At 40.0% G+C, this 12,482-nt stretch overlaps 1 protein-coding gene across 3 annotated transcripts in view; it reads right to left on the reverse strand.

Moving 5' to 3' along the window:
• The window catches only part of LOC118591794 (WD repeat containing planar cell polarity effector), a 296,006-nt gene that overhangs the window by 142,491 nt on the left and 141,033 nt on the right, over positions 1 to 12,482 (reverse strand). The gene's annotated exons all lie outside the window — the stretch shown is intronic.

A 12,482-nucleotide genomic window follows, 5' to 3' on the forward strand; every position in this document is an offset into this window, starting at 1 on the left:
TGCTAAGTCCATTAAGACAGACCTTGGTTTTGGTTCAGCTGTCATGCACAGGACAGCTTTTTAATTCAGAATCCACTAAAGACCCACAACTTCAGCTCAGGCACCAGCAACAGCAGTGAATAGTAGTACACAGAGCAGGTAAATATTTTGGCACAGCAGCAGGACCTGAACTATATGATTACATTTAACACAGTTGTAAATGAGTCTGAAAATCACTTAAAGTTACATACATACATTTGAAAACTAGCAAAGTGGAATTTTATTATCAGACTAGCAGAATATATTTAGAAGTTAAAGAAAATTTAGGGGACTTTAAAGGGTTAAGTAATAATCACCTTTCCACTCACCACCCTTACCAATTTTGAAATTATTAATAGATGATTGCCCGGGTAGACAAAGGGAAAAGCTTTTGTGCTCTATCAAGCATTACAGAATTATTTTGTTATAATAAAAACAAAAACATGACACATTGCTGTATAAACAAGTTCTCAATAGAAAGAAATAATGTAATATGCTAGCTTTAAATGAGATAAGAAACTAAAAATTAATAAATGATACATGTTACAACTTGTGAAAACACAATTTAAAAGCATCTTTAGAATAGTAGAAAAGAAACATTTATTTTAGCTGTCCACAGAAACCCCAAAGCAGAAGAAAGAAAACAGACTACTTACTTATTCATATGTAAATGGAGGCAGTAAAGAATGATGTTAAAAACTTTGCCCAAAAAGTAAACCATTAAATGATGGAGAACTACTAAATGACATTTTTGATAAAAATTTTCAACTGTACGCCTATAATGCACATTGTTTTAGTAACTTATCACATGCTGTTTGAACTCACTGAGAAGCAGGCTTAGGAAGTAGGGTTGCACACTTGCTTTTAGATTTACAAATGTTGGGTTGGGAATTTAGCTCAGTGGTAGAGCGCTTGCCTAGCAAGCACAAGGCCCTGGGTTCGATCCTCAGCTCAAAAAAAAAAAAAAATAGATTTACAAATGTTGGTCTCAAGGTGTCCTCCAAGGTCCCTTGTCTGGGGAGAGGTGACCCTCCCCAAGTCAACTCTGACAGGGAGGGAAGAGAACAGCAAACAGTCCAAGAGACACAGTGCCCTGGAGAACGGCTAGAAGGTGACTGCCCCCGAGGGAGGCCACTGTTGTTCATCCCAAGGTATAAGGACTGCAGTGCGGAGGGAAGCTGGAAGCTCACCAGGGCCAGGCCAGCCATGCAGACAAAGCTCACTGCTTTCTGCTGAGTATCTAAGCACTCTGATGGTTTGTGGAGATTTGTCTCTTTCCTGCTATTTATTCCTTTACTCTAGAATATACTCAGTAAAGTCACTCATTCCAAAACTGAGCCTATTATTATCATAGATCATTCTCCGGACTACACAGACCACCACCAAATGGAAAAAAAAAAATTTTCTTTTGACTGCGATCTGTCCCTGGGTTAGCAGTATGACACCAAAGTAATCTTCTTGAATGTAAAACTGAAGTAATGGAGTGTATTATTAGTACAACTCATTTAACTATTTCAACAGTTCCTTGTGCGTCAAACTATTTCCAAAAGGCACCTCTGGTGGTGCTGTGGAATGCTACGCTGGGAAGAGGGTGAGCATTGACATAAGTTTGTGTACGTGTGGGCATACACACTGAAGCCTGTGGTGGATGATGGGTATCCTACACAACCATTCTCTACTTTGTTTTTGGAGATAAGGACTCTCACTGAACCTGGAATTCTCCAATTCACCTAGAGTAGTTGGCCAGAAACCCAGGGATCCTCCTGCCTCTGCTTCCCCAGGACTGGGATTACAAGTGTACACCACACCCAGTTTTTGATGTGGGCATAGAGACCTGACCTTAGGCCTCTATACTTGTGTGCCAGGCACTTACCTACCAACTGAGCAATTTCTCCAGCTCTTTGATGATATTTTAAGAATTAATTCAACACCTAAGGACCAATTTAATCTTTCAACTGCATGGCTTTCTCTCACTTTCCTGTTCATCTTTCAGTGGTAACAAACTGACTAATGGACTAATGATTTAAATTTTATCCCCTGACTAGAACACAAAATACTATAGTAGGTCCCACCAAATCCCTTCCCTTACTTGTACCCTTCGTGCTCCGGTTTTTGTTCGTTAGTAAACATTTTAGTGTAACTGTGTGCTAGGCACTGCTCCTGGGGAAACAGCAGTAAAAAATGGTCCTCTCCCAGCCAGGCGGTGGCGGTGCACACCTTTAATCCCAGCACTTAGGAGGCAGAGCCAGGCAGATCTCTGTGAGTTCAAGGCCAGTCAGGTCTACAGAGTGAGTTCCAGGACAGCTAGGGCTGATACACAGAGAAACCCCTCTCTCCAAAAAAAAAAAAAAAAAACCCAAAAAGTCCTCTCCCAGGGGCTCATGTTTTAAGAAATCAGTCTCCACCTTGTGGGGCTATTTTGTAGGCAGTAGAGACTTTCTGGGGTAGCACCTGGCTGGCCGCAGTAAGTCACAGGGGGAGTAGGCCTTTGAAGATTCTGCTTGGCCCTTCCTACTCCCTGCCTGCCACATGTGGGCAGCTGCCTCTGACTGCTGGACCCACAGACACGGCTGCTCCACTACTTTGCCACCCCTTTAGGGCAGGCTAAATTCTCTAAAAGGATGAATTCAAATATAAGCTTTTGCTCTCATAAGCTGTTCTGTCCACGAGAAAGATCATGTTTACTGCAACTAATAGAATATGTGATGTGCACATGTGGAAGCCTCATGTTGGTGTTCTCTTCAATCTCTCTGAACCTGGTCCTAGACTGACAAGCCAGAAACCCCGGGAGTTCTCTGTCTCTGTCTCCAAGGTGCTGTTTTCAGAGACAGGTGCATGCCACCATGCTTAGCTGTTTCCATGGGATCCAAAGCCATCTCCTCAGGCTTTCGGAAAAGCTAGCTGCTGAGCTGCCTCCACAGCCCTAGGCTCCTGGTTTTAGTATGTCCCAACCTGGCACTACTTTAAGGCTGCAAAGTTTTTCAGAGGTGGGGTCTGATGGGTGAAATTAGGTGACTAGAGGTAGGCATCTAAAGTCTGTACCCTCCCACCTCCCAGCATGCTCTCTACTTCCTGTCTGCTGCCATGTGAGGAGTCTGCCACACACCCGTTTGCCATAAAGTCCTCAATCTCTTCATCACCATAAAAGATGGAAACTCCCCTGAAACTGTGAACCAAGATAAATGTTTTCTCATTTAAGTTGTGTATGTCAGTTACTTATTCATAGCACTGCAGAATAACCAGCCTGTTGGTTCCTATTCTCTTCTGCCCTTGTGTCTGCATCCCTTTGCTCTGGTTAGAAGGCAGGACAGCTGCCATAGGAGGTATGTAGCCTCCTTTAGGTGAGATAGGTCAGGGGGTTCTCTTAATGACCTCAGAGGAGAAAGGTAGAATAAACAAGAGATGAAGGCGGCTAGAGAGGTCCACCTGCTTTGGTCATTTTCTCAACTCCTTGAGCTTAAAATACTCAGTATACTTGGGTGTCATACCTGGGATGGCATTTCCTATATCCAGTCTCAACTCAATGGTGAAATAAATGGCGAGACTCAACAAGTAAACATATAGAGACCCTAAATGTCCTGAGTGCACGGAGTAATAGGGCAGAGTAGGGCTGGGAAGCCGCACAAGTGGAAGGACTAGGGCAGAGAAACAGAGAGGAGGCTGTCTGACAGAGACAGTGAAGGAGCCTGGGAGAAAAGAGCTACACGCTCAGGAAGTGGGCCCTGCATCAGAAGTGCTATGGCCTGATGAGAGCAAATATGGCTCCAGAAAAAGGGCCAAGGAGGACAGCTTTAGAAACTGGCAGTGGAAGGGCTGACTAAACGATGGAACTGAACAATAAAGACTTTAACATTTTGGCTGAAATAAAATGAGAAACATTAGCCAAGTTTTTGAGCAAAGAAAGACATAATGTGACTTGTGAGTTCCAGCGTTACTTGTCTACAGTCTCCCTTACACATTCCACTGAGTTCAAACTGAAACCTGTCCTACGTTTTCCCAGCTCTATCACCTCACTCATGTCCTGTCTGAAATCAGTCTTTCTTCAGAGACTAGGTTCTTCTTTCCAATCATGCTTAGCCTTGGATAAATTGTGAGGATTAATGCTGTTAAGTGGAGGCAGTCCGCAAGTACACACAAGATGAGCCTCTAGGCATGTGTGAGGTCAGTGCTAAGTTTCACTTTGACTGAACTTGGAATTACTTGGGAGAAGTGTCTCTGCGAATGTGTGGGAGGACATGCCCACTGTGGGTGGCACCCTTCCCTGGACAGGGGGTCCAGGACTGTATAAAATGGAGAGGGTGAGCTGAGCACAAATATAGCACAGATTCACTGTTCACAGAGTGTGGACACAATGTGTGAGCAGATGCTCTGGGCTCCCACCGCCTTGATTGCCCACCATGACGGCCTGTGCCTTGAACTGTGAGCTGAAATCCACTCCTTCTCCCTTTAGCTGCTTTGGCCAGGGCATTTTATCACAACAAGAAGAAAAGGAACTAAGCTGCCTGTGGGTAACTATCTAGATTAGATTAACTGTGAAGCCCGCCTTCACTGGAATGGTGCTATTCTATGGCTGGGGTCCTGAACTAGCAGCATGGGACTCAGCATCCACTGCTCTCTGCTGCCTGGGTGCGAGTGCAATGTGACCTGCTGGCTCTTCTCCATGATGGGTGCAGCCTTAACTGTGGGCCAGACTTCTTCCTGGAGTTGCCTTTGTCAGCTAGTCTATCACAGCAACAGGAGAGATGACGCACAAAGAGGTAGACCAGAAGGCCCCAGTTTCCTGAAGGCCAGCTCTCTTTTATTCTAATCCTACCTGTGGAAGTGCTTCTGTTCTGATGTGCAGTCTTCTGTTTCAGGTATTTAGTCACATACCCTCGTCTTACTATAAGCTTACACAGCTATCTTGTGTATTTCACACTGTGCTATACCTGTGAAGCAGCAAGCAAAAACTGCTAGCTGGAGGCATGCCATACATTTCAAAGACTAAAGCAAGCAAAGCTCTGCAATGGCTCCAGAAAACTTACAATTTTACAGGGGAACCTTTTGGGCATACTGAATATTTTAAACTGAAGGAAACAGGAGACACCAAGAGCTATGGGATATTGAGGGAAATCTGAACTCACACTAAAACAGCCTGAGTAGAAGGGCCCAGGCAGACAGCAGCACAGTCTACAAGTCACAAGGTAGGCTCAGGATTCAGGGCTCAGGGCTCAGGGTCGGGGTCCCAGGCTTTTTGTCTCTAAGGGTCTGTGAGACCCTCTTTAATAGGTCTCAGTCCATGCTCTGCTACTGCTGTTAGTGACCATTTAAGGGAAGATGTTTTACATACTGTAACTAAAAATGCCACTGGCTTGAACATAGCTTGACAGTGAAGCACTTGCCTGCAATGAATGAGGGCTTGGGCTTGATCCACAGCACTACAAAGCCAAAAATACAACAAAAAAAGAAAATGAAACAAAAGCTACACAAAAATTTAAAAATAAAACAAAAACAACACTGGAGATACATTTTGGCTTAAGAGTATAGTATTGTGCTGCTTTTCTTTTAAGATTTATTTTCTCTCTCAATTTTATCTGTTGGGTAGCAGGGGGCTATGTACATGTGTGGGGCTAAAGTCACAGGCCAACCTGTGAGCCATCCAACATAGATGCTGGGAATTGAAATCCAGTCTTCTGCAAGAGCAGTACCAGCCATTAACAACTGAGCTGACTCTCTAACCCTGGAGTATGCTGCCCTTCATACACATCTTAATTACTTCACTGCTCCAAAAATAGATGCCACAAATCTATACTCTGGAGATAAGAACAATGATGGTCAAAGAGATAGGCTATTCATGACCTAGGGTCTCAAGACACCCCGCCTAGAGAACACAGGTAATTTACAAGTTCATTGGTTTTCCTTCCCTATGATCAGAGGGAGGGAGAGAGACTCACAGGCATCAATAACCTTACATATGGAGAGGAGTCCCCAGAAAGGGAAGAAGAAAGAGGGTGAAGAAGGATGTGTGTGGTAAGTTGTTCTAAGAACCCCACATTCTAAGGGCCATTGTGCATAGTAATGACCACAGAAACGTGTAGTGTTAGATGATTTTCCTTAAAGATGCTTCATTCTTAGATCAATTCAATTGTTCTGAAAAGAGTGTACTCATGAAATGTAAATGGTTAATTAACTTTAAAATGAACCAAATAATACTGTTTCCTCAAAACAAAAATTAAACAAATATAAGCTAATACTGTCCATTCACCATTAGTTTCTTCTATGGTATTCTGGAGTCTTTTGACAGAACTATGTAAAGAACAGATAGAGCTGTGTTTATAACTCTCAGAATGATCAGTTAATATGAACAGCCCAAACACCTGCATTTTAAAATATTTATACACTTGGCTTTAGAATTTAATCCTAACTGAACCTGATTCTGTCTAGCCATCATGGTCAACACTGAGGAGGAGATGCAGCAGTTGGGCACCAGCTCATTTTTGCCAATGGAGTCATGAGACAAGCTCACCACTTAGAACTCCAGTTTTCTCTTCTGAAAAGGTAGAATTGCTGTAAGAATTAAAAATAACAACTAATGTGCGAGGAACAGAAGCACCCTCAATAAATAGACTCTTTTATTGCTGGTTCTGAAAAGAAATCCCCCAATCCTTGGGCAAGGTCTATAGATAACACAATGAATAAAAGGCACAGATCACTAAATAAAATTCCTATTTCTTACTTAAGATTTACAGTTGATACTTAGCCAAGTGCTGAGTGTAACACACGGAGGAAAAGTTTAAATACAGAGAAGATGTAGTCTGGAAGGTAATATCAAATGGATTTTATCTTTGTATTAGACTTATCACTGTACTTGGTATATGAAATGGTCAATAAATATCATGACTCCATCAATTTAAAATGAGACAAAATTATTGAGGGATGAAAAAGAAAAGATTAAAAATTCAGTAAGTCAGTCAAGGCAAAGCAGTCTCTGCTTTAACATGAAGACAAAGAGGAATTCAAAAAGGAAGGACAGGAAATAACCTGAGCACAGTGTCACCAATAGGAGCTCAACAAGGAAGGAAAGGGAAAAACCTGAGCAGAGTGTCACCAAGAGGAGCTCAACAAGGAAGGAAAGGGAAAAACCTGAGCAGAGTGTCACCAAGAGGAGCTCAATAAGGAAGGAAAGGGAAAAACCTGAGCAGAGTGTCACCAAGAGGAGCTTAACAAGGAAGGAAAGGAAAAAACCTGAGCAGAGTGTCACCAAGAGGAGCTCAACAAGGAAGGAACAGGAAGAAACCTGAGCAGAGTGTCACCAAGAGGAGATCAACAAGGAAGGAACAGGAAGAAACTATGAGCAAAGTGTCAGCACACCCAGGGCTATCTGATGTCAGAGGCAGCCAGGAAGGGGGGATTTTCATTCCAAAAGATTGGTGATCATGGTTCAATATTTGTGAGCATGCATGTACACATATAACACATGCATGCATGGGTTAAAATAAGTAAATGTTAAAAATGTAAAATTTTGGCTAAGAAACAGCAGAACAAACAATCAGATGAGGTTCTAAAACTTCCTAAAGAGAATCAATTTAGCCAGGTTTAAATCAGCTTTCAGGTTGAACCAGACAAAAGTTACACTATGGTGAACTTTCATTTTCATTCTTTAAAAAAAAAAAAAAAATCTAAATTTTTCAGGGAATGGTGGCACACACCTATCACATCTATAATCCTGGATATTGTCAGTAAAGGAAAGAAGGTCAGTTGAAGGTCACTCCTCAGCTACATGGCAAGTTCCTAAGGTTCTGAAGCTACTTGACTATAAAACTACATAGACTCCCTCCAGGAACGGCACAAGAAAGGCCCTGTCGGTCAGTACTACTGATGGCCATTCCTGAAAGATATTTCAAATTCAGAAAGAACAAAAGCAGAAAAGGAACCATAGTGAGTTAGAGACTGGCCCAAATCTTCAAGTTTCATGTTTCAGCTAGAGAGGGTATCTCTCATGAATCTTTTAAAAGTCACCCAATATGCAAATCAGGAAATTATTTAAAGAGAGGCCTTTTCTGGCACTGAAACCTTCACCAGTAGGTAAACAGGTTACTTAAAAGATTATGCAGCAGCCAGAGCTCTTAGCTTATCACTAGGATTTATTCTGAAATCTACATTCTCTATATCACTTTGCAGAATTTTTAGGAACAGGAGATAAAAAGTACATTTTATTTTTACTTCTTTTTATGAAACATTCAACACACACATAAAAGTGGAGAGAAAAATATGTGAAAAACAGCTTTAGGAAATACTATCTTTTTGCCTCAATTTTAAAAATAAAATATCACATAAAAGTTGAAGCCTGCCAGGCCCCATTTCCTTCTATCCCACCCCAGAGGCAACATTATTATGATTTGGTATTTATCCTTATGTATATTATTATAATCAATCTAGAACAGCCCTATAGAACATGTAGAATTATTCTGTTTTATAAGTTTGCATAAATGTTATTAAACTGTCTCATACTATAATTTCATTTTTGCTCAATTTATTCTTCTGCAATTTAAGAAAGTCACACAGATATAGTTTAGTCTTCTATATAGCATTCCACCCTCCGAATGTACCACAAAATATGTTTTTATTTGCCTGTTGGTAGACATTTAAGCTGGTGTGTGTGTGTGTGTGTGTGTGTGTGTGTGTGTGTGTGTGTGTGTTTTATCAGGGAGGGAACATGGGATATCCCATTTGCTTAGCAAGCAGTCTACCAGTGAGTTATATTTACAACTCATTATTTAAATTTTTAGACAGGGTCTCATTCAGTTATTCAGCATGCCTTGGACTTATGGTCCTTCTGCCTCAGAGTAGTTATACTTACAGATAGCACTACCAGGCCTGGGTCCCCTTGACCCCTTCTCTTTTTCTCTCCAGGAGGGAAAACACAGAAAAATTATTCTCACAGAAAGCAAGCATACTTACACCATCTTACTATATAACAAAATATAATACAGACTGTTTATTAGTGAGAGTTTCTATTGCTGTGATTAAACACCATAACCAAAAACAGCTTAGGGAAGAAAAGGTTTATCTCATCTTAAAGCTTGTGATTATTATCCAGGAAAATCAGGGCAGATACCTGGAGGCAGTTACTGATGCAGAAGCCATGGAGGAGTGCTGCTTACTGGCTCGCTCAGCCTGCTTTCTCATACACCCTAGGGCCACATGCCTACAATAGGCTGGGCCCTCCCATATCAGTCACTAAGAAAATGCCCTACAGACTTGCAAGCTAATCTTATGAAAGCTTTTTCTCAATTAAGAGTCTCTCTTCCAAGATATGTCTAGGTTTGTGTCAAGTTGACAAAAACCAGCCAGCATACAGACTTAGGGACAAATATGTTCCCTGCTTATATTGGCTATTGGCTATAATACTGAGGCAAACAATTGACATTTTTCATTGAAAAATACCTCAGACATTATGAAAAACATCAACTAGTTTTAATATTTAATTCATCTATTATATATTTAAACAAAATTTCTAGCATTTGCTTTCACATAACACGTTTAGTGCATGTTGAAATCTATTAAAATTTTTTCTGTGCTTCCTTATTGAGAAGCGTGAAAAATCAACAGATACATAAGTTGTTTCTAGTTCATTGTCACTATTGAAAGCCCCAATGCTATGAATGTTGTCTGTATGTGGCACCTTGTATATATAGACCATTTTCCTTAGTGTCAGAGACTCACCTTTAATTGTTTTAGTTATTACTGTGTTGTTCCCTATCACAGTCTACTAACTTTCTCCTCAACAAGTAGTGAGCAAGAGTTCCCTATTGTTCCACACAGTCAATCCAATATATCAACTGAAAAAAAAGAAAAGTAACATTTGGGCCAGTAAGACAGCTCAGTGGGTTAAGGCACCTGCTAACCAGCCTGATGACCTGGGTTGGATCCCTTGAAGCCACATGGTGAAAGGGAGAATTGACCTCAATTTTTCCTCTGAACTCCACACACATACTGTGGCACACACATAAACAAGCGAGTGCGTGTGAGTGCGCGCACACACACATACACACAAATATATACACATCAATAAATAAAGCAAAAAAGAACTTTTCAAATAAATAGTAGCATTTGGTTTTAAATAGATGTTTTCCCTATTTTTAACATTTCCAATTAATTCTGACATTTGTATAGAGGATAAATATATAAATAGCATACAATCAGTAAAAAATGTTTAGAAAGATAAACATGTCTACTAGGAAGCACAAACATTGTTGTACCCATACCTTTCAGCATTTGTAAGTTAAAAACTTACTTGTTTGGATTAATATAGTTTTCTAGTCTAAAGAACTACTTTTCATTGAAGTAAGTCTTTGAAATGTTGTATTGACTATTATAAAAAGTAGTTCTTTAGACTAGAAAACTATATTAATCCAAACAAGTAAGGTTTTAAGAAAGAACAGGCAAATCGTTAATGGGACAGAATAGAGAACCAACGATTTTTGACAAAGAGCAAAGCAAGCCAATGAAGAAAGCAGTCTTTTCAGCAAACAGTTCCTAATAGCTACACATACAAATGAAAAAAACATGAGTCTAAACACAGACACTTAGCACAAAATTCAGGTTCTAATTAGAAGTTTTATTATGACCATAAAACTACTAGCCATAATACTCAGAGTAGCAGCAGTGGTACCTTAATTTCTTAGTCTCTTTAAATCTGCACATACACCAGAAAATTCTTTTAGATAACAATGCCAAATACCCATGAACAACTAGATGAGGATTTTAAAGAGAGAATTATATGCAAAAATATGTCATATAATAATTTAGACTATTTTAAAATGAGAGGGGAGACATGAGCAAAAGAGGAAAACCTGAATGCCTTCAGTAATAAAATACCAGTGGTAATGCTCGGAAGATCACCTTGACAAGGGAGGCATGTGTGTGATATGGGACGTAGTAAGTAAGAAATTATGTGAGCTAATGCATTCCTTGAATGCCTGTAAACTAAGAGTTTGGGTACAGAAAATAGGAAATATAGCAGTCATACAGAAAAATTAAAATTAGGAATTCTGTAGCATTGAGGTAGAAGTACCAATACGGACATACTATGAATATGTACACAAATACAAATATTGCTACTGAAGAAATCTAAAAACAATGACCAATCCCAAAACAACAGGCCAATATCCCTAATACCTTGACTTAGACTCAAAATTATTATTTTCCATTAAAAACAAAAACAAAACACCAGTGTCACCAGGAGTTGGCAGTGCACACCTTTGATCTCAGCACTTAGGAGGCAGAGGCAGGTGAATCTCTGAGTTCAAGGCCAGCCTAGTCTACAACGTGAGTTCCAGGACAGCCGCGTATACACAGAGAAACTCTGTATTGAAATAAAACAAAATGAACCAACCAACCAACCAAAAATAACAACAAAACAGTGTCTTGGAGAAATGCCTAATTCCAGCCGAGGCCTGGCAATGTACAAGCAAGACATGAACTACTGACACACCAGACAGCTGGTAATCTACCAAAGTTGCTGAGATTATAACAAGAGAGAGCAATTCAAAGAAGCTTTTATTGGCCACAAATGGGGTAATCTAAGCTTTTAAAAGATACAATTTATGAATATATCAAATAGAATGTTTGAATCTATAAATTAATAATATTTTAAAAATTAAAATCAACCACCTTTGATATAGATCAGTTTATCAGCTTGACAAATGGTAAGGAAAAATACAGCATTTTTAATCAGCTTATTATATAAGGCTGATAGAAGTATTTTATAAAAGAGTCCAAATAATAAATGAAAATGAAATAACCTAATTAGAAAGTTACTATTTTGTAACATTAATGAATGAATCAATGCACCTTGGAACTGAACATCAATAGTTGCTATCATCAAAAACCAGAAATAACTAAGAAGGCAAATGAACTTGAGATGACATGCCTGCTGATAAAGGACCACTGCTCCTGAGAGACTCCAAAACTACTGCCCTGTAGAACGAACGGTCAGAGGACAGAGAAACGTGGCAACAGCTGCCATGCAATACAAACTAGGTCCAGTTCACACCACTGCTGTGGCAATAGATACATTTTTAAGGAAAGATTGGGGCTGATGGGAACTTGTAGATAAGATACACACTGAAATGCTTTAAATAGATAGTATGCTCTGTTTCTGGGGATGCACACACAGGTGGTAGAAACTGTAAACGCAAGCGAGGAAGTGGTTGAAGTCAATGGCGATAGTCACCTTGGGGAATGGAGTAGCAGTTAAGGTTGAGACAGTACAGAGAGGTGCTTCACGAGGCTGCAAAGATCTAGTTCTCCACCCGGCCACTGAGTCCAAGGGGGTTTGCTTAAAATAGCACATTAAGCCATGCCTTTACTTTGTGTGGTTTGTTTTATATGCATTGTATTTTGTAATAAATATCTATTAAGCCAGCACTAAAAAAATAAAATAAAATAAAAAAATGCAAACCTTGAATTCCCTAAAATGG

Source organism: Onychomys torridus, chromosome 10 (genome assembly GCF_903995425.1).
Source record: "Onychomys torridus chromosome 10, mOncTor1.1, whole genome shotgun sequence".
NCBI classification, from domain to species: domain Eukaryota; kingdom Metazoa; phylum Chordata; class Mammalia; order Rodentia; family Cricetidae; genus Onychomys; species Onychomys torridus.